Source organism: Amphiura filiformis, unplaced genomic scaffold (genome assembly GCF_039555335.1).
Source record: "Amphiura filiformis unplaced genomic scaffold, Afil_fr2py scaffold_45, whole genome shotgun sequence".
In the NCBI taxonomy this organism is placed as follows: Eukaryota; Metazoa; Echinodermata; class Ophiuroidea; order Amphilepidida; family Amphiuridae; genus Amphiura; species Amphiura filiformis.
The window spans coordinates 634041-656972 of record NW_027305509.1 but is presented as its reverse complement, the minus strand read 5'-3'; positions in this window follow the sequence as shown (position 1 = coordinate 656972).

Genomic DNA, 22932 nt, shown 5'->3' with positions numbered 1-22932 from the left:
CGTGATCACCGCGTACTGAAAACCAGTTCTTTTTTGTTTTATAATGACTATAGTGGGCGACGTCATCGGCGGCTCTGTGGTACAAAGCCGTCCTTGCCATATTTGCATACTCGCTGGCCGCGCTCGAATGCAGGGCTTCGCGGGTAATATAGGGATGGTTTATCATAATCTGCTTTTCGTCAGTATGCAGAATAAATGTGACACGGCACGCATCGTCGTGATCCAAAGCGATGTGTGTATAGAAATCAGTTGTATTGAATTGTAGAACAGTAATTGATTAGGTTTATAATGATCTGGTTTTCGTCAGTTTGCGGAATAAACTTGACACGGCACGCATCGTCGTGGCTTGTGATCCAAAGCGATGGTTTCTTGTGTATAGAAATCATTATTATTGTTTTGAATTGTAGAACAGTAATCAGATTGACTATGTTGACTGACCAATTGATTTACCATGATATTGGGTCGCTATGGATCAATTATAGAAACTTGTTTTTATCATTTCAATTCTTACAGCCATTAAACTAAATATTCACAATATTCACAATATTCAAGTACATTTAAGCACCAGAAACAAATGTGTTCGATCTTTGGATCGACCGTCGATGCTGCTTCGATGTCTGTTATTAATGAACTATCAACTAATTAATAAGAATTAATGCTACATTCATATCGGTCAATATCACTAAAGGCAATAATTACTATATTATGATAATTAACAATAGTAAATTAATTGATTTCATAAATAACACTCATCGAACAAACATCGATGGTCGATCGAAAGATCGAACTAATTGCCTTATGCACTACAGTGTGGTTACATTTTACTTAAACACAACAATGGGCCATTCCATATGAAATCAAGGAGGCGCCCCACCTGACCCCCTCAGATTTGCTTTATATTTTAGTCATATGTTGTACCTGTAAAAATATTAAAAACCTGCAAATTTGAGGTCTGTAGCTCTTACTGATTTTCTGTGGCAGCCATTTAAAGTTGGAGTAGGGGGGTCTAAATTTGGACCCAAAAGTTGCCCTTTAAATAAATTTCATCTTTGGGAGTCTGTGCCTTCTTTATAAAATGAGAGAGAGGTCTGAAACTTTGTATACACACTAACTGCATGCCCAATTTGTCAAAAAAATAAAAAAATAAAAATTTCTGTAATTGCGCGTTGTGTCACGGGGTCATTAAATATGTAAGAAAAATGTAATGTTTTGTAAACTGGCAAGTTTAGCCCCCTAAATTCACATTTTTGTCAGATTAATTATTTTTTGTTATCACTGATGCTATATAGAGGATAAATACAATGCATATCCAAAAAATTGAGGTCACAACTCATTTACATTTCGAACAGCGCCCTCACGAAGATGAAATTTATTGCAAATTCAACATTTTCAGGGGGGCCAAAGTCGATGTGGTCCACCTTCAAAATTTATGAAACATCACTTTTATATAACTATTAGTCTTAAATTACAACTTTGCTAAGTCCCAGTAATTGTATAGGTTGACTTCATATAAAATGACAAGCCCAAAGTTGACCATTTTCTTATGATTGCATGTAGTGCAAATGTGCCGAATTCGGAAGGCTTGAAAGTCAAATTGGCCACAATATTACAAATAAATGATTAGATGAGTAGTTATTGGCCCTATTTACTTTTATTTCCATTTCATTTTGAATATATACAGATTTTCTATGGTAGCTATTTAAAGTTGGAGTAGGGGAATCTAAATTTGGACCCAAAAGTTGTCCTTTGAATAAATTTCATCTTTGGGAGCCTGTACCTTCCTAATAAAAATAGAGAGAGGTCTGAAACCTTGTATACACACTAATTGCATGCCCAATTTGTCAAAAAGTTTAAGAAAATAAATGTCTGTAATTGCGCGTTGTGTCACGGGGTCATTAAATATGCAAAAAAATGTAATGTTTTGTATACTGGCAAGTTTAGCCCCCTAAATTTACATTTTTTGTCAGAATAATTGTTTTTTGTTGTTACTGATGCGATATATAGGACAAATACAATGCATATCCAAAACATTGAGGTGACCATTTATTTACATTTCCAACAGCGCCCTCGCGAAGATGAAAATTAATGCAAATTCACCATTTTCAGGGGGCCCAAAGTCGATGTGGTCAACCTTCAAAATTTATAAAACATCACTTTTATAAGACTACTAGTCTTAAATTACAACTTTGATCAAACCCAGTAATTTTATAGGTTGACTTCATATAAAACGACAAGCCCAAAATTTACCATTTTCTTATGATTGCATGTACTGCAAGTGTGCCGAATTCGGAAGGTTTAAAAGTCAAAATGGCCACAATATTAAAAATAAATGACTAGATGCATAGTTTTTGGCCCTATTTACTTTTATTTCCATTTTATTTTCAATATTGGGGCCAATTTGACTTTTAAGCCTTCACAATTCGGCACATTTGCAATACATGCAATCATAAGAAAATGGTCAACTTTGGGCTTGTCGTTTTATATGAAGTCAACCTATACAATTACTGGGACTTAGCAAAGTTGTAATTTAAGAGTTAGTTATATAAAAGTGATGTTTATACATTTTGAAGGTGGACCACATCGACTTTGGGCCCCCTGAAAATGTTGAATTTGCAATAAATTTCATCTTCGTGAGGGCGCTGTTCGAAATGTAAATGAGTTGTGACCTCAATTTTTTTGGATATGCATTGTATTTATCCTATATAGCATCAGTGATAACAAAAAATAATTAATCTGACAAAAAATGTGAATTTAGGGGGCTAAACGTGCCAGTTTACAAAACATTACATTTTTTTCTTGCATATTTAATGACCCCGTGACACAACGCGCAATTACAGAAATTTTTTATTTTTTATTTTTTGACAAATTGGGCATGCAGTTAGTGTGTATACAAAGTTTCAGACCTCTCTCTCATTTTATAAAGAAGGCACAGACTCCCAAAGATGAAAATTATTTAAAGGGCAACTTTTGGGTCCAAATTTAGACCCCCCTACTCCAACTTTAAATGGCTGCCACAGAAAATCTGTAAGAGCTACAGACCTCAAATTTGCAGGTTTTTAATATTTTTACAGGTACAACATATGACTAAAATATAAAGCAAATCTGAGGGGGTCAGGTGGGGCGCCTCCTTGATTTCATATGGAATGACCCCAATACGTATTGATATTTACTTCTATAAGATGGTTGACAAGACAAGTTATTGTTTTCAAAATGCTGTCTTACATAACCAGGACCGTGAACCGTATATCCATATATGAAAGTGGCGAAAAAGTGATGAAAAAGGCAAGTCTGATAAGGTCGTCCGATGACAGATTACGTTTACAAATAGGGGCATTTCGTTAACACACTCTTACCAAAAAACCCAAACAAATCGGGTAAAAATATTGTGCATTTCTCACACACGTTTCTTTTTTTTAGGTTCCATCGTTTCAGACATTTGAAAAAAAAAACTTGACTCTATTTGAATGGTCCGTCTGCCCGAAAATAGGTTTTGTTCCGTCGTCATAAGGGTTGCTGCCCGTCACTCAGAAGACCCGGTAGTCAGAAGACCCATTATTCAGAAAGCCCACTAGTCAGAATTTTCTTCTGAATAGTGGGCTTTTTGTGGTATTTTATGTAAAAGTCCATCTACTCGGGGTTTTTTTTTCTGACCAGCGGGTTTTCTGGCTAGCGGGCTATATCCGTTACCCAGAAAACCCGCTACTCAGAATGCCCACTATTCAGAATTCTGACTAGGTTTAGGTTTAGGTTTAGACAGATGCATCGCAGCCAAAGGCTGAATTGAGTACCGTTTTACAAAAATACAATATAAATATAAATATACATAAACACAAGACTAGTGGACTGTTTTAAGATACAAAGTTCTGAGATAGCCCTAACCCTAAACCTAACCCAAGCCCTAACTCTAGCCCTATCCCTAACCATAAGCCTAGCTGTAACCCATACCCCTAGCCCTAACCCTAACCCTAGCACTAACTTTAACTCTAACCCTATTAACCCTAGCCCTAGCCCTAGCCCTAACCCTAAACCTAGCCCTAACCCTAAACCTGAGAACTGGGTTTTCTGAGTGGCGGGTTGTCTGAATAGAGGTTGTGATCCTGCAAAAGAAGCAATCAGAAGGCCCGCTAGTCGGAAAATATTGTCTGAGGAGCGGGCCTTCTGATTAACGGGTTTTCTGATTAGCGGGTGTTCTGGTTAGCGGGTCATTTTAAATGAAACTGAATAGTGGGCTTTCTGAGTAACGGGTCTTCTGAGTGACGGTTCCCCCCCCCCCCCGTGAAAAGAAGTATAAATATCCACGATAGCCCGGTAGACCCATTTTCAATCCACTGCAGCAATGTACTCGTTCATCATCAGGAGCGTGCATTAATACGAATTACAGGAAATGCATTCATCGTGTCTTTTTTCTCTACAGACACCTGTTAGGGGCTGTGCAATAATTATGTGCCCTGGGAGCGGGTAAAATTGGGAGGGGGCAAGAAATTTTTGGCGAGCCAAAAGGTGGGGCAAGCAATTTTGGCAAGCCGAGAGGGGGGGCAAGCGATTTTGGCACGCATTCATGGGGGCCTTTTTAATAAAACGCTCTAAAAGGGCTTAGGAAAACAGTACGGAAACGCTTAAATATGCAAATTTTTCTGCTCGTTGCGCTCGCAACATACATCTAGACCTCGACCATTTAAGGTTTGCAATTTGGGATCCCAAAAATTTGGATTGTTCAAGGAGGGGGCAAAGAATTTGTGGCGGGCAGAGAGGGGGGCAAGCTATTTTCGGCGGGCCGAGAGGGGGGGGGCAAGCGATTTTTGGCGAGCCGTTTGTAAATTTTACCCCCGGGGGGCCTCATAATTATTGCACAGCCCCTTAGCACGATTAACGGTCTGATTGGTCGCGATGTTAACGTCGTGGTATGTATTAATCATCCTCTAATTATGTGCATACACCATTGAAAACACTTATATTAGCATTATATACACTAGCTGCAATACATTAAGTTTTATTATGACGTAAGATTTGAAATGGTATGGTGTAATCATTACCGCATACTGTCAAACTATAAACAGTTTCTTTTATTTTATAATAAGTATAGTCATATGGCAATATAGGGACGGGTTTATGTTAATCTAATATTCGTCAAAATTAAAAAATCTCGATGATGTAGCAGGTTTTAACCATGCTAACCCTTGTTTGAACCATGTTAACCCAGGTTATATAGGGACGGTTTATAATAAACTGGTATTCGCCATTATGCGGAAATCACGGCAATGTAACATGTTTAAGTCATGGTTAACCCTGGTTGGAACAATGTTAACCCTGGTTATATGGACGGTTTATAATAAACTGGTATTCGCCATTATGCGGAAACCTGGCTCCTACAAAATTAGTTTAATGTTTGGTATCAAAATCAATGGTTTTGAACTTCAGAACAATATCAACTTGGCTAAATAATTGATTTAAATGCCACGCTATGATTTTTATGATTTTTTGATATATTTGTCCCCCATTCACATTTCAATTCTTACAGCCATTATACTAATATTTTTCACAATATTCAAAGACATTTATATAAAATAAATACTGCACTGTGTTTACATTTGCTTAATCCCAACACAAAACATTAATTCCTACCTCGGCATTTTCAGATGGTACTCCATCTTTCATATTTTTCTCATTAATATATATTGAAATTAGGCATTCCATATCGCCATATCGCCGAAGAAATCATCATAAAGCTGTTGAATTTGTATCGAATGTGGTATACCACGTTTTAAACTAATTCGACAGTTTTTTTAAGATATCTTCGGTAATACACTTATTTGAAACTTCAATATGTTAATGACACAAATAGGGCCTTTCATTTTATGTCAGTATATTGTATGATCATGCATGATGATTATCATTAATAAAAACACTGAATACTACCAGTATCATGCTGTATAAATGCCAGTAATTCCATAAGGAATTAGTCATATTTACAAGAAACATTTACGTGTTCTTTTTGCATGAATGCTTGAAAGGGACAACATTTTATGTTAGGCCTATACGTTTTATACGTGTTATAAGTTTTAAAGAATTCGATTTTCCAAATATATCGGGTCACCTTCCTTTAAGGAATCTATAAAAAAATCATCTTTTGGCGACACGGTGTTTTTTCACTGAAATTCCTACAAAACATTCATGTTTCATTTGCTACCAAAATTTAACAAAAAGTAAACATGTCTCAAAACCAATGGGTGTTTTGGATTTCAAGAAATGGGGTCTTCAAATAAATGTTAACCGATGTTAAACACACTGAGGTCTTTTCGAGCTGCTACATCCGTCCAAAGTAAAAAAAGAGGTTAAATTAAAATTTAGTCCCCATCTGTAATAACGAATTCCCTTAGTAATATAATTTGTAAATCATTTAGACGGGCTGTTGGAAATGTATTTTTTTGTTATTTTATATGAGTTTAATTTACGTCAACTCTGCGCAGTGATAAGCTTGTATATCATGTATATAATAGGTATATACCCAGCAAACACAAAACGTTTTCGACATCATTCTCAAAAGGTTATAAAAGGTTGTCAGAAAACGTTTAAATGTCGGGTTATATAATGGGTATATTAAGAGTATAAAACGTTTTCATAACCTTAAAAAACATTTTTTGATAATCTACTGCTCAGCAAACAAAAATGTTTTACAGAAAACGTTTAAATGTCGGGTTATATAAAGGGTATAAAAACGTTTTAATAACATTCCAAAAACATTCTTGAAAACTTGATACAAAACATTCTAAACAGAATGTTATTTTAGTTGAAAAAATATTTTGCGAAAAATGTTTGCCCAAAATATTTTCAATAACGTTTTAAAAACGTTTTCATGACCTTTATATAACCCGACATTTAAATGTTATTAAAAGGTTTTGAAAAAACATTTTAAGAACATTTCTCGTTTGCTGGGTTCAAATATTTTAACATAATGTTATTTAAGTATTGAAACAATATTTGGCAAAAATGTTTGCAAAAATAGTTTACAATAAAATTTTTTGAAAACATTAAAAAATATTGTTGTAGTGTGTTTTCATACAAAACGTTTTAAAACGTTATCATGGCCTTTATATAACCCGACATTTTAATGTTATTAAAACGTTTTTACCTAAACCAAAATCCAAAATATAACTTATTTAAAATGTTTTTAAAACGTTTTTGTGTTTGCTGGGTACGGATGAATTTCTGTGTCTGGTTGTGAAAAACATGTTAATAATAATGATTATAATAAATGGTTCTTTTAAGGCGCAAAATCTTCCGTGGAACTCAGAGCGCGCGAACACATGAAAAAGACAAACAAACCAAGAAACAATTAAGAGTAGTATAGCGTTACAATCAAAGAAAATCAAAACAGTTGGCAGACTTCAACAAAAAATCTTCATTATTTATGTCAGGATGCAACTTTGGTCAAAGTTTACAACAAAAAAATTATTTCATCACTCCACCTTCGTTACCATAGTAACAGCCAAAACATCAAATGACAGGTATTGGGAATACTTTTACAAGGCTAAAAAATGACAACTTTCAGGATTCACCATATAAAAGCAAAATAAAGGTAAGCATTAAGACCTACACGAAATGATTGGCAATACATGTGCTTTCTAGAAATGCAGTTGTCTAACAAACATGCTGTCCTACTTGGGATATACCATTGTTTCAAACAGGGGTGTTTTTCTTATTTTTTTCTGAAATAAAGCAATATTCAATGAGCTGTAACCCCCAAAGTGGTGCTTTTTATATGTTATATTTTTCAGTGTGGCTAGATTAGGTAGTACTGTACCCATATAAATACAAAAGTTTTGGTAATTTTAAAATAGGCAGACAGTGTTGCCAGAAAGCATTTTTCCATATAAAAAAGTTAGACCAGGTTAAAAATGGTACCACGCATGAAAGGAGAAATTCTCAGATGGTTTTTTCTGGACCAGTATACGGTTAAAATAGTCACTTATGTGGCGTAGCGTCATAGGGGCTGTATGATCGACCAGATCATCAGATGTTGGTTTAGTATTGATGTCAGTAATGTAATACTCAGAATGTCAAAATATTAATAGGAAGATACCAGGAGGTCACATTTGAAGGTGCATTTTAAAAATCAAATGAAAAGTTAACTGTTGTTATTGCTCACTTTGTTTTGTTATATCGAGAGTTGACAATCAGAAAGCCTTATTGTCAACCCTCGATATTGTGTTTATGCTTTGAATTTGTTTATGCGCTGTGGTCTAGATGTAACGGCGCTTTATAAAAGAATTGTGTATGTATGTATGTATATGTATGTATTTGATAAGATAATGTAATAGTAGGCCTTGTCTTTGATGTAAGAATGCAATAGTTGTGTTTGATCGTTGTCACCTCTAAGTAAGTGTTTCAGATTGCTATAGCGAGCTACTAATTCAAGATGACCCAAAATTAGCTCAATTAGTCTGGTCATGTTCTTAATGTTGCAAAGAAACTGTTGACACCAATAGACTGTGAATCAGCTCAATTAGTCTGGTCTTGTTCTCGATGTTGACAAAGAAACTGATGAAATCACAAGACAACTTTGATTGTGTGATTACCTGCCAATAACTTTTTATAACTCCAAGTTGACCTTCAACACCCATGTAGACACAGTGTTTAAGAAAACAAACTCCACCAACGCCTTCCTGTGTCGTAACTTCCGTCAATGCAGTCGCAAGATCAAGATCATTCAACTTTTACCACCTAATTGTGGAATATGCTGCAACAGCATAGGATCCAGACACTCACCGAAATGCTGACAAGATCGAGATGGTGCAAAAAGAGGTATCCGATTCGTCACTGGTATTTACGACCAAACCAGCAGCGTCTCCGCCATGTTCAAAGACCTGCAGTGGCCCATTTTGGAGAGCAGACGCACTCAAATCCGACTCGCTAAGATGTACCGGATCCACTACAGCCTTGTTGACTTCAACTGGCGTGATCACCTAACCGAGTCATCATCCAAGAACATAGGGCACAGATCCTGATTCACTTTGCTGCACTGCAGCACCCAGGTATATGCCTCATCCTTCTTCCCCTGCACATGCAGAGATTGGAACAACCTGACATTCGATCCTGCTCTCCTAGCTTCCCTCAACGCATTCAAGACTGCGTTGCTGGGGGTCCAACCACCTAGCCTGCACCAGAGGCCCAGGACTTTTTTACTTGCACCTGTACATATTTGCACCAAGATAAGGTTGCGTCACAAACTTGTTCCACGCTTGTGCGCTTCCGCAGTGCGAATTATCTTCATCCAGATAAAGCAGCACTTTACCAGAAGAAGAAGAACGTATCTACTGGGCCATATAAATGCCAGAAAAATTGGTGTCAGTGCACTTAAGAAGGCACAGGATACTTCTAGTATGAAATTCGACACTGTTAATAGGCTAAAAAAGAGAGGAAGAAAAACTGTTGCTGAACAAGCAAAGAATGTTTTAGCAGTAGAGAGCATTATTAGTAGAAATTTGTATTTTGTTGATTAATTGGACGAGAAAGTCGGTTTTACAGCATGAGTGAACTAGCTATCCAGGTTCTCTTTTTCAGCCGAATGCTGCATTTGCGGATTTGTCATGAAAAGGGAAATGAAGCAGCTTCATAAATGATTGGCCAGCTCATGAGTCGCCTCCAAGCATGAGCACCGATGGTGGTTTTAGTGTGAAAGTTTGACGCGATGGCCTTTATCAAACGGTTTCAGCAATTCAGAAGCAAAACTTTCTTTGATTTAGAAGCTAATTATCTGAAGAAATTGCTGAATCTAAGACCTGCAGGTTGTGATGCCATTCACTTTGTCGGGGATTGGTATCATGTTGGAGATCTGGTATCATTGAAGGGAAAACTTTTGAGTATAACCCACAGGATACCCTGCTTATTCCCAACTGGGATTTATTCATGATGAATCCAAAGAATAAATACAACCTTCTGCACTATCTTGCAAAGGCATGGGAACGTCAACATGACAATCTACCACAAGGTGTGCATCCCATAGTTGGAGGTTGCTTACGTGACACTAGAATTGACATCCTAAATTGTTATGTACTGTCCATAGAGAAGCAGATACCAGGATGTATTATCATATATGCAACTGACACAGATGTAAGCATCATGGGAATGTACTACGCTGGACTGGAGAAATTATGGCTTTATAAGTCGCATTATCATTGCATACCATTGTAGAAACAATGAGCAAAAACATGAACATTGCTGAACTGGAATTAACAGCAGTGATTCTTGCCATATAGGCCTATGTCATCGGCGGCTGCGATACCCTTACAGGAATTGCAAAAGAATGGATTTGGCCACAGTACTAGATAGTAATAGATACAATGCCTTCACATCATTAGGAAACTATGGTGAAGCTGGTCAAATGGAGCTAACAGAATAAGTGATAAGGGCAGGACGACAATTCTTCTTCGCTCTTTATCATGTTTGTGGGCGATATGGCTTCTCCGGTAGTTTGGATGATTTTGAGCTCATCTGTTTGAAAAAAGTGGACTACATACATTTACCCCCTAAAGAAGATGCATTTGTCCAACACATCTAGCGTAGCTCCAACCAAATTGTCGTCAATTAGCAAACCCATCTGTCTGAAACTGATTATCCAGATCCAACGCTGTGTGGACAGAAGATTGCTAATGGCAAACTTGTCCCCATAATGATGCTGAAAAACCCCCCGAGAAATTGTAAATGTGAAAAGAACGGTGTAAAGTGTACTATCGGATGCATGCGCACATCAGGTAACCCTGATAGATGCGGACGTGTTGTAACTGATTGCATTCTGCTGGATGAGGATGATGGGTAGTGTTAGATATGACTACAAACAGAATAAGTGATAAAACAACTGCAATAGAAACTGCAGTTGAACACTAGTTTACAGAAGTAAGCCCAACAAAGCCTTTCTTATCACCCATGAAATTAAACCTATACAGTACCTCAAAGTATACATCAAAGTTTCAAACTTATGTAGATAAACATTTTAATTATGCGTGCAATAAAAACAAAGGAAGTATTATACAAGTCTTGTGAAGCTCAAAAGTCATAATGCATGAAAACTGCACTTGAAGTTGAATTTTCATACAGACAGCGATGATAGTTTCTGTCGTTCATAAATCGTAAACAAATTGAGTGACATGTGTTGAAATTAAAGGTAACGGTGCTTGTCATCATATAAACCAATAAAAACTATTTCGATATTTCTTACATGTGGAGTCAGATTTGATGACGTCACCATATTTTGTCCGATAGACGTTATACAAATACATATTTTGGAATCAAACATATTTATTTCTTACTAAGAACATCCAAATGCATATGAAAATAGATTGGTTAAAATATATGTTTATCAGAGAAAATAGCCAATATATATAGCCACGTAAAAGTGAAAAAAAAACCGGCTTATTGAGATAATCGTAATCAAACATTATATTTAGTACGTGTAGGAAAAATAAAATTAAAAGTTCCTTAACACAATATCTGAATAACACAATACCAGAAATGGAAAGAGGTGTATTTACCTTACCTTGTTTAAGGCCATGTGTAAAGAGTATTTTATGATGTAATTATGTTTTTCATATGCATGTTTGCTTGTCAGAATTTGGGTTTGTTTTTTGTAGGCCCACTCTAAGGCAATAACTTTGTTCACACATATTTTAATTTTTTGCTGCCTATCTTGTGCACTGTTGATACATCCTGTGTGCATAAGTTATGTCATAGAGTGTTTCACTCATGATTATTTTATGCAAATGTTTTTGCTTTGCGTATCTTGTATCTATATTATTATTATTATTTTATATGTACTTTAATATAATCAGGAAAGAAGAACACATTGTGCTTGGACTGTTTAGTCTATTTCTTCTTTCCTGGATTGTCATTTAAATTGCTTTTAATGTTTTTTCATGTTTGTAATTTATGGCAATTGAAATAAATATTATTATTGTTATTATTATTATTATTATTATTATTATTATTATTATTATTATTATTATTATTATTATTAGTGTATCCCTACAGGCAAGAATATTTTTTACATAAATTTTGCATTTTTTATCCAAAATTTGATGACGTCATCATTATTCATAATCCTGAGGTTAAAAAAAGTTCTTTCAAGGTAACCAAACTCATTTTTTGTAGGCGTGGGGCTATGACTTGCATGTGTTCAAATGGCTAAAACCAAATGCCATCAACAATTTTTATTTGCCAGGAAAACATAGCAGAGAGCAGTTCAGATGTTCACCCATGAATTGCTGTTACACAGTGTGGTATTTTGGCCGACCGGCTGGTTTGTGTTCTAACTAAAACTATTTTTTTATTGATTTAAACTTAAATTAATTTGTATTTATTTGTTGATTTATTACTTAGGACCTAAAATACCTGCACTTGATGTGGCACCAGGACCTGCTTCTCCACCTCCACCTTCAGGTCCACGTCCACCTACACCAATACCTGCTCCTGTTGTGGCAGCAAAAGTACCTGCAATGATATCAAAATTATATTACTAGCATCAATACTTTTCAAGATATGGATACACAGGATTGAATAGGGATTATCATATTTCAACCGTTATTTATTGATTAAATAAACCTCTTTTTAATAAATACTTTCAATGAGTTGAAAGTCCACTTAGTCCCACAGTCAAATACCATGAAATTATGAATTCCAACATTTAATTTGTTTTTATGGGAATGTCATCTTTAAAGGCCTATAACTCAAATACATATCTGGCGACTTGTTCCGGGTTTTGTTGGAGCTGGTTACAAATATCTTCATCTTTATTCTACAATCATAAAAATACATATATATGACAGATGATATTGAGCAAATTCCTCAAAATGTTACTGGTAACAGGTCACCGGTTTTGGAAGAACTAGACACAGCTGTGGTCTAAGACCACCAATACAGCCGTGTTGTGACACCTTAATGACCATTGATCCAAAAATCTCTAGATACCGGGTAATGTCAATGCACGTGTGCACATGGTATCACTCTGCTATAATCGAAGACAGACAGAATTAAAAAGACTAGTTTGCGTCTGACGTCATCTGTCAATCAAACTCGAGCACGGTTTGCTTACAATTGCACACCTGGTGTGCTAATCAACAAGTTTGCTGAATTCTTTAATGAAAAAGTTGAAAAAATTAGAATTAGTATAAAGTGTAGTCATAGAAGTAGTGTTAAGGATAGTAGTGTTAAGGATAGTACATAGTGTTAAAGATAGTAGTAGTAATGTAATTGATATTCCTCCAGGTAATGACTCAATGTCCTCACTACATAGTGATGTTGTTATTCAAAATCATCTTGATCATTTCAGAGAATTGACTGAAGATGATGTTCGTTCTATTATTATGAATTGTGCCAACAAAACACGCAGTCTTGACAGCCTTCCCACCTGGCTGCTAAAGGAGAATATTGATATTGTTCGTCCATGTGTAACTGACATTATTAACTCTTCTTTAACAAATGGTATTTTCCCAGGTGATCTCTAACAAGCATTATTGTCACACCTATCCTCAAAAAACCCAATCTAGATTGGAATAACTAACAGAACTACAGACCCGTCTCAAACATCGCCTTCATAGGGAAGGTAATTAAAAAGGCTGCAATTATCCAGATCAATGACCATATGCGTGCTAATGAGCTTGATGAATTATATCAGTCTGCCTATAAAGAAAAGCATTCCACCGAGACAGCACTGCTAAAGGTGACCAATGATATTGCTAGGGCCATTGATGATAACAAGGCAGTCTTCTTAATTATGCTTGATCTTTCTACTGCCTTTGATACCGTTGACCATGACATTTTATTCTCTCGTTTAGAGCATGGCTTTGGTATCAAAGGCACAGTCCTACAGTGGTTCAAGTCTTACATAAGTGGTCGTCAGTTTAGAGTATCTGTTGGAGGGGTGATGTCTGATAGGCATGTTTTTGAGTGTGGCGTACCGCAAGGCTCTATTATTGGGCCAAGAGTGTTTACAAAATATTCTCAATATATTGCTAACATAATCCGTCGTCATGGTTTACATTTTCACATATATGCCGATGTGGTTCAAATCTATATGTTTTTTAATCCCAAGATTCCTGGTCATTCAGCATGTGCCATCTTCAAGCTATCCATGTGTGTCGAGGAAGTTTGAGATTGTATGCTTTGTGATGTGCTCGAGTTAAATGACTCCAAAACCGAGTTTTTCATTGCTGCCCCTCCGCGCAATATGCCCTGAATCTCCAACATCAATATCGGTGATGCTGAAGTAATTCCATCTGCTACGATCAGGAATCTGGGAGTTGTTTTTGATGCTACGATGTACATGTCTAACCATATAACATTTATTTGTAAAACAGTTAACGTTCTCTTGTGGAACTTGTCCAGAATACGTAGGTTTGTCACCGAAGATGCATCCAGTAATGCCATGCGGGCACTAGTGTTATCCAAGATTGATTATGCCAACGCCCTTCTGTCTAGATGTAGAAGCAAAGACGTTGCTCGCTTACAAAGACTACAAAACCGTGCTGCCCGCATTATCTTCCAAGTTCCATGCCGTCACTCATCTTCACCTCTTTTAAATTCGTTACACTGGCTTCCAATAGACAAGAGAAATTGCTTAAAAGTGCTACTCTACATTTACAAGACATTGAACGATCTGGCACCACCCTACCTCTCTGATTGTCTGACCATCCATGTTCCAACTAGGGAAGGCCTTCGTTCAAATCAAGATCTTACGCGCCTTATCATTCCTAAGACCAACAGACTGATAAGCGATGGATCGTTCAGCGTCTTTGGACCCAGAATCTGGAACAATCTTCCTTCATCCATTAGGTCATCTCTCACAGTTACTACTTTCAAACGTAGCCTGAAAACCCATCTTTTTAACCATTGCTGATTTTATGTTGTTTCTTTTGCATATTTTTGTTTCTTTGTAGTCTTTAGTAGTAGGGTACGTTTTCTGTTAAGTGCAATGACAATTTCTTTGAAATTGCGCTATCTAAATGCCGTTGTATGTATGTATATGTATGTAAGTGTCGGGCTGCTGAACGCGGCGGTAAAACCGGGTGCCTTATTGTTAATTTTGCACCTTCAAACATGCAAACCATCTCAAAAGTTTGGTCTTTATAGTAGGAAACTTTCTTTTCCGAAGGCACCACGCCAACAATGCCTAGAAAAGTCGCTTTTTGCCTTTTAAAAGTACGTAATTTTTCGCCATTTTCTGCTATTCCTTTTCTACGATCGGCACCAGATAAATTGACCTTCCTCTTACGCGCTATTAATCAATCAAAGATCGTAGGGAAGTTGATTAACAGTGACGTCAGACGCAAACTACATGTAGTCTTTCTGATCTCTGTCTTCAATTATATATTATTGAAGAGCATTATTTATGCCAGAAGGGGCATTTTGAAGGAATTTCGTTTCGGACCGGAAGTGAGCCCTTAATGACCTTTGACCCCAAATAAAAATACCACATAAACATTGGGTAATAGCAATTCGTCGGCTGTGTTCCATAGTGGTGTATAGTGGGACACTATAATATATAATAGAGTTAATAGAGTTGTTCGCATCCACAGTCTTGACACTACATCGCGTAATCGATGTCACTTTGCCTACAGTTCACCGATCAAGACGATACCTCTCAGGTTGAACTCAAATGTGACATGTGATACAACAACATCCGCGCACTGTGCAACTGCTTCACATAGGCCCTGGGCTACTTTCATATCTCTCTCTCTTTCTTTCTTCTTTCTTCTGTCAACCATTACATTTGCTCTAGCACTCACATGCTTACATCGATTTTGACCTAACTTGGTCACAATGATCATTGACTGTGCTCCTACATGTCACATGAAACTCGTGGGGTCAATGGTCACGCAGGGGTCACAGAGGTCAAAACGTGATTTCAACACAAAATGCACCTTCTCCCACAAATTACGTAGGACAGTGACGCCACTTGCGCACATGCATTGTTACTACCCAGTGTCTATGTGGTGTACACATATTTTGGGTCAAAGGTCATGAAGGGGTCACTTCCGGTATAAAACAAAATACCTTCAAAAAATTTTATTAGCTAAGAAAAACATAGCATAGTTACTGTATGTTCACATATGAATTGCGGTTAGCCAACGTATACATGTTTTTTTATTTGGGGATCAAAGGTCATTATTCATATTTTTGCTTTATATGTTTATTTTGTTTCTTTCATATATTTGTTGTGTTTCTTGTATAATGCAATTCGGCCGCGATGTTGTCCAGGTTAATAAAATCATATCATATCATATCAATTATCATATCATATCATATCATATCATATCATATCATATTATATCAAGTTTTCAAGGATGTTTTCTAACTGTTTTTAAAACGTTTTATACCCTTTATATAACCCGACATTTAAACGTTTCCTGGGCCTTAACGGGATAACTAAAATATGGAAGAATTGTGGATAATCCCAAAGAGATAATCAAAATGGAGATATTTGTCAAAAATTATGTAAAACAAGTAATTAATTACTTCAGATGATGTAATTATAATCAACATGGAGATAAAAGCCGAAGTAGAGCAGATGAATAAGATATACCGGGAAAAAGCTAACATGAAATCGATTGTTCATAATGCGAAAAAGAAATCGGAATTATTTGCGATCATTCAATTGGCGTGAAAAAGAATGACAGTTTTATTAAGGGAAGGGGTATGAACGTTTGGGCAGTATTTATTGTGGGACATTAGAGCACATCAGACATATCGAATCGCATTCTGAATACGAAGAATGTCCTTCTGATATCAACTAATTTAGATTTTTGAAATTAGCAATGTAATACACATTTTATGGCAAATCATTAAAATTGATATTTTTGATATTTAACAGTACTCGAAGTAAACTTTATAAATCTGATGATTTATATTTAAAGTGTATGTAGGTATGATGAAAAGCCAATGATCAATTAAAATTTTTGACCTTTCGTATTGAAGATATGGATTTTTTCCCCAAAACATCAACAAAAAATAGGTCTTTTGGGGAAAAAAATCCATATCTTCAATATGAAAGGTCAAAATTTTCAATTGATCGTCGGTTTTTCCTCCCAGCTACATACACTTTAAGAATATATCATTAAATTTATAAAATTTACTTCGAGGACTGTTAATCTCAAAAATGTGAAAAATATCCAATTTTATTAATTTGTCATAAAATTTGTATTATATCGTAAATTTCATAAAATGAAAAATATTTGATATTATATCGTAAATTCCATAAAATGAAAAATATTTGAAATCAGAAAGACATTCTTTGTATTTAGAATGCAATTCGATATGTCTGATGTGCTCCCACAAAAAATACTGTCGAAACGCTCAAAACGCTCATTCCAGTTCCCTTAAGTCGAACGCAAAAGTTGCGAATTTGTCGATTGATCAATTCATCATTCATATTATAATCGATGGGTCTTTGATCTTACAATTAATCAATAAATCAATAGTATGATCAAAAGTATATTTAACTTGAAGTGAGTGGGTGAGAATATGCGTGAGGGGGTAATTTTTTACAACTTGTTAATTTAAATTTTAATTAATTTTCAATTTCATATATTATTTTTTGTTATATTTTGATGTATTTGGTTTAACACCTGGGCCAAACTGCAAAGCAAAACAGTGTTTGCATTGAGTTTGTTTCCCTGCTAGTCCTAATAGATAAATAAGAGAACATACCAAAAGTTCGACAACGTCTTGTTAACGAATTTGCTTTCATTAGGATACTGACCCTCACTCCCTGAAACGTAAGTGTGAAATGTTGAAAATTCCAGACCAAAAGATCTTAACCGATATTGACCTAAAATATATATTTTTTTACAAACGTAATTGATCTTTTTGACCCTCTCTCCCAACTAAACAACACCTTCGCGAGCTTTCGCGTGTAGGACCGTGCTTCATCGAACGTTTTTGTATTTTCCCGCTAAATTATAGCTTATATCGATAAATTTTCCTTTATTTGATTTATTTTCATTCTTGCTTGCTTACTTCTTTGTTTACAGATTTTTTGATCAAATACTAATCATATCAGAACTGAGTATTTAAATTGCTCCATTTATCATTCCATTGATGATTAATCAGTCACTTGATTGATGAGTGAGTGAATGATTAATTGATGAGTGAATGAATCAATTTTGAATGTGTAAATGCGTGAATGAATTAATATCATGCATACGAATTATGAAGGAATGCAATTTGTAATAAAATTATTATTGAATGAATGAATAATTGATTGATTAATTAATTGATTGATTGAGACCTATAAATCAATTGAGAGACTGATTACAAATTGATTTAAATTGATTGATTACTTGATTGATTGATATTTTTTACATCAGGACACATTAATTGCGACACTAATAATGTGAATTGATCGATCGATCAAAGGAATAATTATTGATTGATAGATGGGTGAGTAGTTAATTGATTGAATTGTTTGATTTATCATTTGATTAATTGATGACTCGTATTTCAGATAATCAGATCAATCATCATTCATTCATTAAATCAACCATCAATCAATTGATTAATCAATCATATAATCAATCAATCGTTTGTTCATTCAACCAACCAACCAATCACCGCCAATGCACATCCCTGTCCCATTCCATTGCCCTCCCTCTCCTCCTCCCTGCTCTCTTAGCAGACACAACCTATTACATGTTATATTTAAAAAATATTATGCACCTGCTATACTATTCCAAAAGTATGCTACAGTACTTGCTCAAGTAAAATAAGGCCCTTTATACGGGAACTTAATACCCTTGAAGTGGAAGTCATGATAAAACTTCGTTTTGCAAGCTGAATTTGTGTACGTCATAAGCACACACAAAAGTATATACCAAGCTTGACGTTTGGAGCAAAAAATCATGACGTTTGGAGCAAAAAATCATTTTAATCTAATTCAATCAGTAATTTCAAGCAACATGTGGCATGTTTTTTACCCAAACCAAATTAGATTTCCAATAACTGGTCTTTTAATTAAATAATACATAAAACGTAATTATGTAGTCTGTGAGGAAATGCGGAAACTATTGTTCTTAAATTGACGTATTTTCATTCATAATTTACGGCTCACGATTATTTATTTTATTATTTTATTTATTTATTTATTACACTTTATCACTGGCACAGAATTACGCAAAAATATAATATTGCACGTAAGTTACATCAAAAATTACACAATATCGTGAAAGGAACAAAAGTTGTTTCAAAAAGTCCAGTGAATGGCTGGAGCGAACAGGTGCCAGGCACCTCTAAGACCGCCCCACCAAATCCAAAAAAGAAGGGAAGGGACAAATAAATTATAGGGGGAAAATGCAGGTTAAGTTACGTTTGCCTGCAATTTGGGCAATTACAAAAACAGGTCCAACTGCAAACACAAGTTGCATCAAAGGTGCGAGCAAATTTGGACTGGTAAAACTCCAAAACATGTTGCTTAAATGAAGCAACGGAATTTTGTAGATCTGATAATACTAGGGAGCTGGTTCCAAATGGGCACCATACGCTGAAAAAAAGCCCATCGTGTGGCACTCAGTTTTAGAAAGCTGATTTACCAGCAACAAAGGATCAGAGGAAAATCTGATGGTGGGACGGTCTTTGTTAATACCATTAAAAACTACATAATCATCTAGATTTATGTCATATAATCCCAGATTGTACTTGAAAAATATATTTGAGATCAACATATTCTCTTCTAAAACTTAATGGAAGAAGAGTTAGCTTGGTTAACCTTTCTTTGTACTCACCCATGGGATAATCTAAAATGAATTTAGTTGCCCTTCTCCGGACCCCCTCCCTCAACTTTCTGGATGTTGCGCTTTGAGGTACCACTCCAGAGGGGACTGCGATATTCCAAATCACTACGAACCAAGGCTGAGTACAAAGTCCTGGAAACATTATGAGGGGCATTAAAGCCAATGGTGCGTTTAATCATACCAAGTTTTTTGTTACACTTTTTAACAACCCTGTTAATGTGATAACCCCAAGTGAAAGATGAGGAAATATCAAGACCAAGATCTTTGATGGAACTAACGCGGTCTAGAACGGCACCATTCATTTTATAATCATGACGAACTGCATTCCTACGTCTGGTGATTGATATGATCTGGCATTTAGAGGGATGAAAATGGAGATCCCAAGTTTTGCTCCAATTAAATAATGCATCAATATCACTTTGGAGCATGCGACAATCAGAGACATCAGATATGTTTTTATAACATAGTCATCTTCAAACAAAGCTAAAGACGAATTCTGGGCAATACTGGGCATGCCATTCATGTATAAAAGAAAAAACATAGGCCCCAATATTGAACCTTGGGGCACCCCTAAAACAACGGGAAGCCAGTCGGAATTAACACCCAAATTATCAACCCTCTGCTTCCACCCTGTTAAATAAGCGCGAAACAAATTATTTGATGCCTTAACTTCCACTTCCATAGGCTTTAATGGCAGAGTGGTTTTGAATACATAATCATCTATAATCCCCTAGACGTTGGAGTTTCTCCTTTTGAACTGCATTTCCAAAACTGTCTAATAAAAGTCGTCCTCCGATACAGGATTCATACGCTCTAAAGTTCATAGGCGTAGATCCCCCCCCCCCCAAATATTTTGGTAGGGGATGGTCCATACAATGTTGACGCCTGTGTGTGGGTTTCTGACCTAGTTAACATAATTTCCGACCATTTTAGCCCCCATATTGCAATTCTTCGCGCTTCGCGCAAATTTATTCAAGCTTTGAACCATATTTCATCAATTTAGCTTCAATATGGCAAAATTTTCGAGCGCTTCGCGCACATTTGTACCATTATCTTATCCTGTCACCAAAAGGGGCTGGATTCACTTTACTTCAGGATTTTTTCTGACCCGAACCCCATGACAACAAGAAATAAAATAAAAACTTGTGTACCAGGGTGTCACACCCGAAGGATGAACATGTTGGATTATAATTAAAAACAGCGGTACTGTTCACACAAATAAGAATTAGGAACACAAGACAACAGTAATTTAAATCTTTAAATGATTATTTCATTTAATATGTTCTTAGAATAGTATATCTTCTGTTGTTCTTTTATATTAACAAAAGTGCATTTACATTATAACATTTTAAACTACATACATACAACTTCTTTCAATAATCTGACTTAATTGATTAGATCCAATCATAAAATCAAACAATTTAAACAAGTATTATTGTTCAACTGAACAAAAGTTAAAGTGGGTAAGAGGTGATTATTCCTTATACTTAATCTCAACTCACATGCAACAATATAATAGGTAAGGTGTAAGGAATCAATCAGCTCTTTTTACCCTAATTGTATTTTACAACGACTGATAAATGCTTAATTGAAAACAAATTAATGTTTTCAGATAATTCAATAATTGCAACTTATCTGAATGGGTAACATTGACTGATTCACAAAGCAATTTATTTCAATAAAAAAAAATGATAGCCGAAAATATCAAATAATACACTGACCTATTTTTGAAGTAATTCACTCAAAAATAAATTTCAGTTGAAGTATTGTGATCAATACATCAAATCTTCAATCAATGTTGTGTAATTCAAAATCACATATTAATATCCACACATATAACAATTTAAAATAAATTAAAGGTCCTAGACCATAATTAACAAAATACAAATGCTTCGTTTTGATGAGTAACTTATTCGTGTCTTTCAATATTAAATAGATAACATACACGAATAACGATTTCACATAATAATTAAATATCTTTGACAATGATGTATAAAATTCAACTGCTTCGTTTGATGGGTACCTGAGTTAAGTTGAATATTGGAGTTCTCAGTTCATTTCAGTTCAAGTCCATTATTTAATTTGAAAAAAAAATCAATACCGACATTTTTAAACATATTTAGTTGGAACCATGGTTCGTATGCAGCCGTCCTGGAATTGGTTGATGGTGTGCTGACCCCGAATCTCTACAGATTGGTTTTCTTAGTTAGGGTGGCCAAACCGTCACTGATTACAGCTGATTAATTCACAGGGATTTGGTAACGGCAAACATTGTCTGGTTCATGGTTGGATGTATCGGTCGAGAACTGAAACATTTAATAAAATTACCCAAGTGGTGATAATACAAGTACCAAAGTAAATCTTGGGGATAATTTTTATACACATGATACTCATTCCATTCTATTCATATTACATGTATAAGTGCATGAGTATATCTCCAATTAACAATCATGTAAACATGCAAGTTCTTTGTTCTCCAATTTTGGCGGGAAATCTTAAACTTCTTTGTTCTTCAAATACAATCAATTTCCACCAGTTTGTTTTTAAACTTTAAAATAATACATTAAGAATAACAACATACAGTATCATGCATGCATATAATTTAACACAATAGCAATAACAATTAAGAGTTTTATAAACTTACTTCATCCGTCAGTTTTGGTGACTTCCAATTCAGTTGCAGATCGCCTTTCAAACTCACACACAGCTGTGTGACTCCAACAGCTCTATCTTCACAACTCCATAGTGTGATGATAATAATTATGCCAACTTATACCACCCTCTGCCTGGGTACAATAATAATTGCAAAGCCTATCTTTGGCTTGGATAGGTCTTATACTGGTATAAAACAAGAACAATTGTGTTCTCAAAAAAATATACTGATGATGCGATCAATTTTGCAACACACACACACAAAATATTGTGTGTGTTCACTTGACCAAGTCTTGTCTGGAAGTGAGGACTCCCTCTTCACAATGTATGCTTGCCTACAATTAGTTTAACCTTATGCATATTTGATAGTGTTCTATTGTATTATTACACTTGACATAAAATAACAAAAGATGAACAGAATAAGACTGATCCATTTTAATAAACAGGTAAATCACAGGCCTATCAACTGGCAACTCTCAGCTGGTTGACCAAATCATGCACTAAG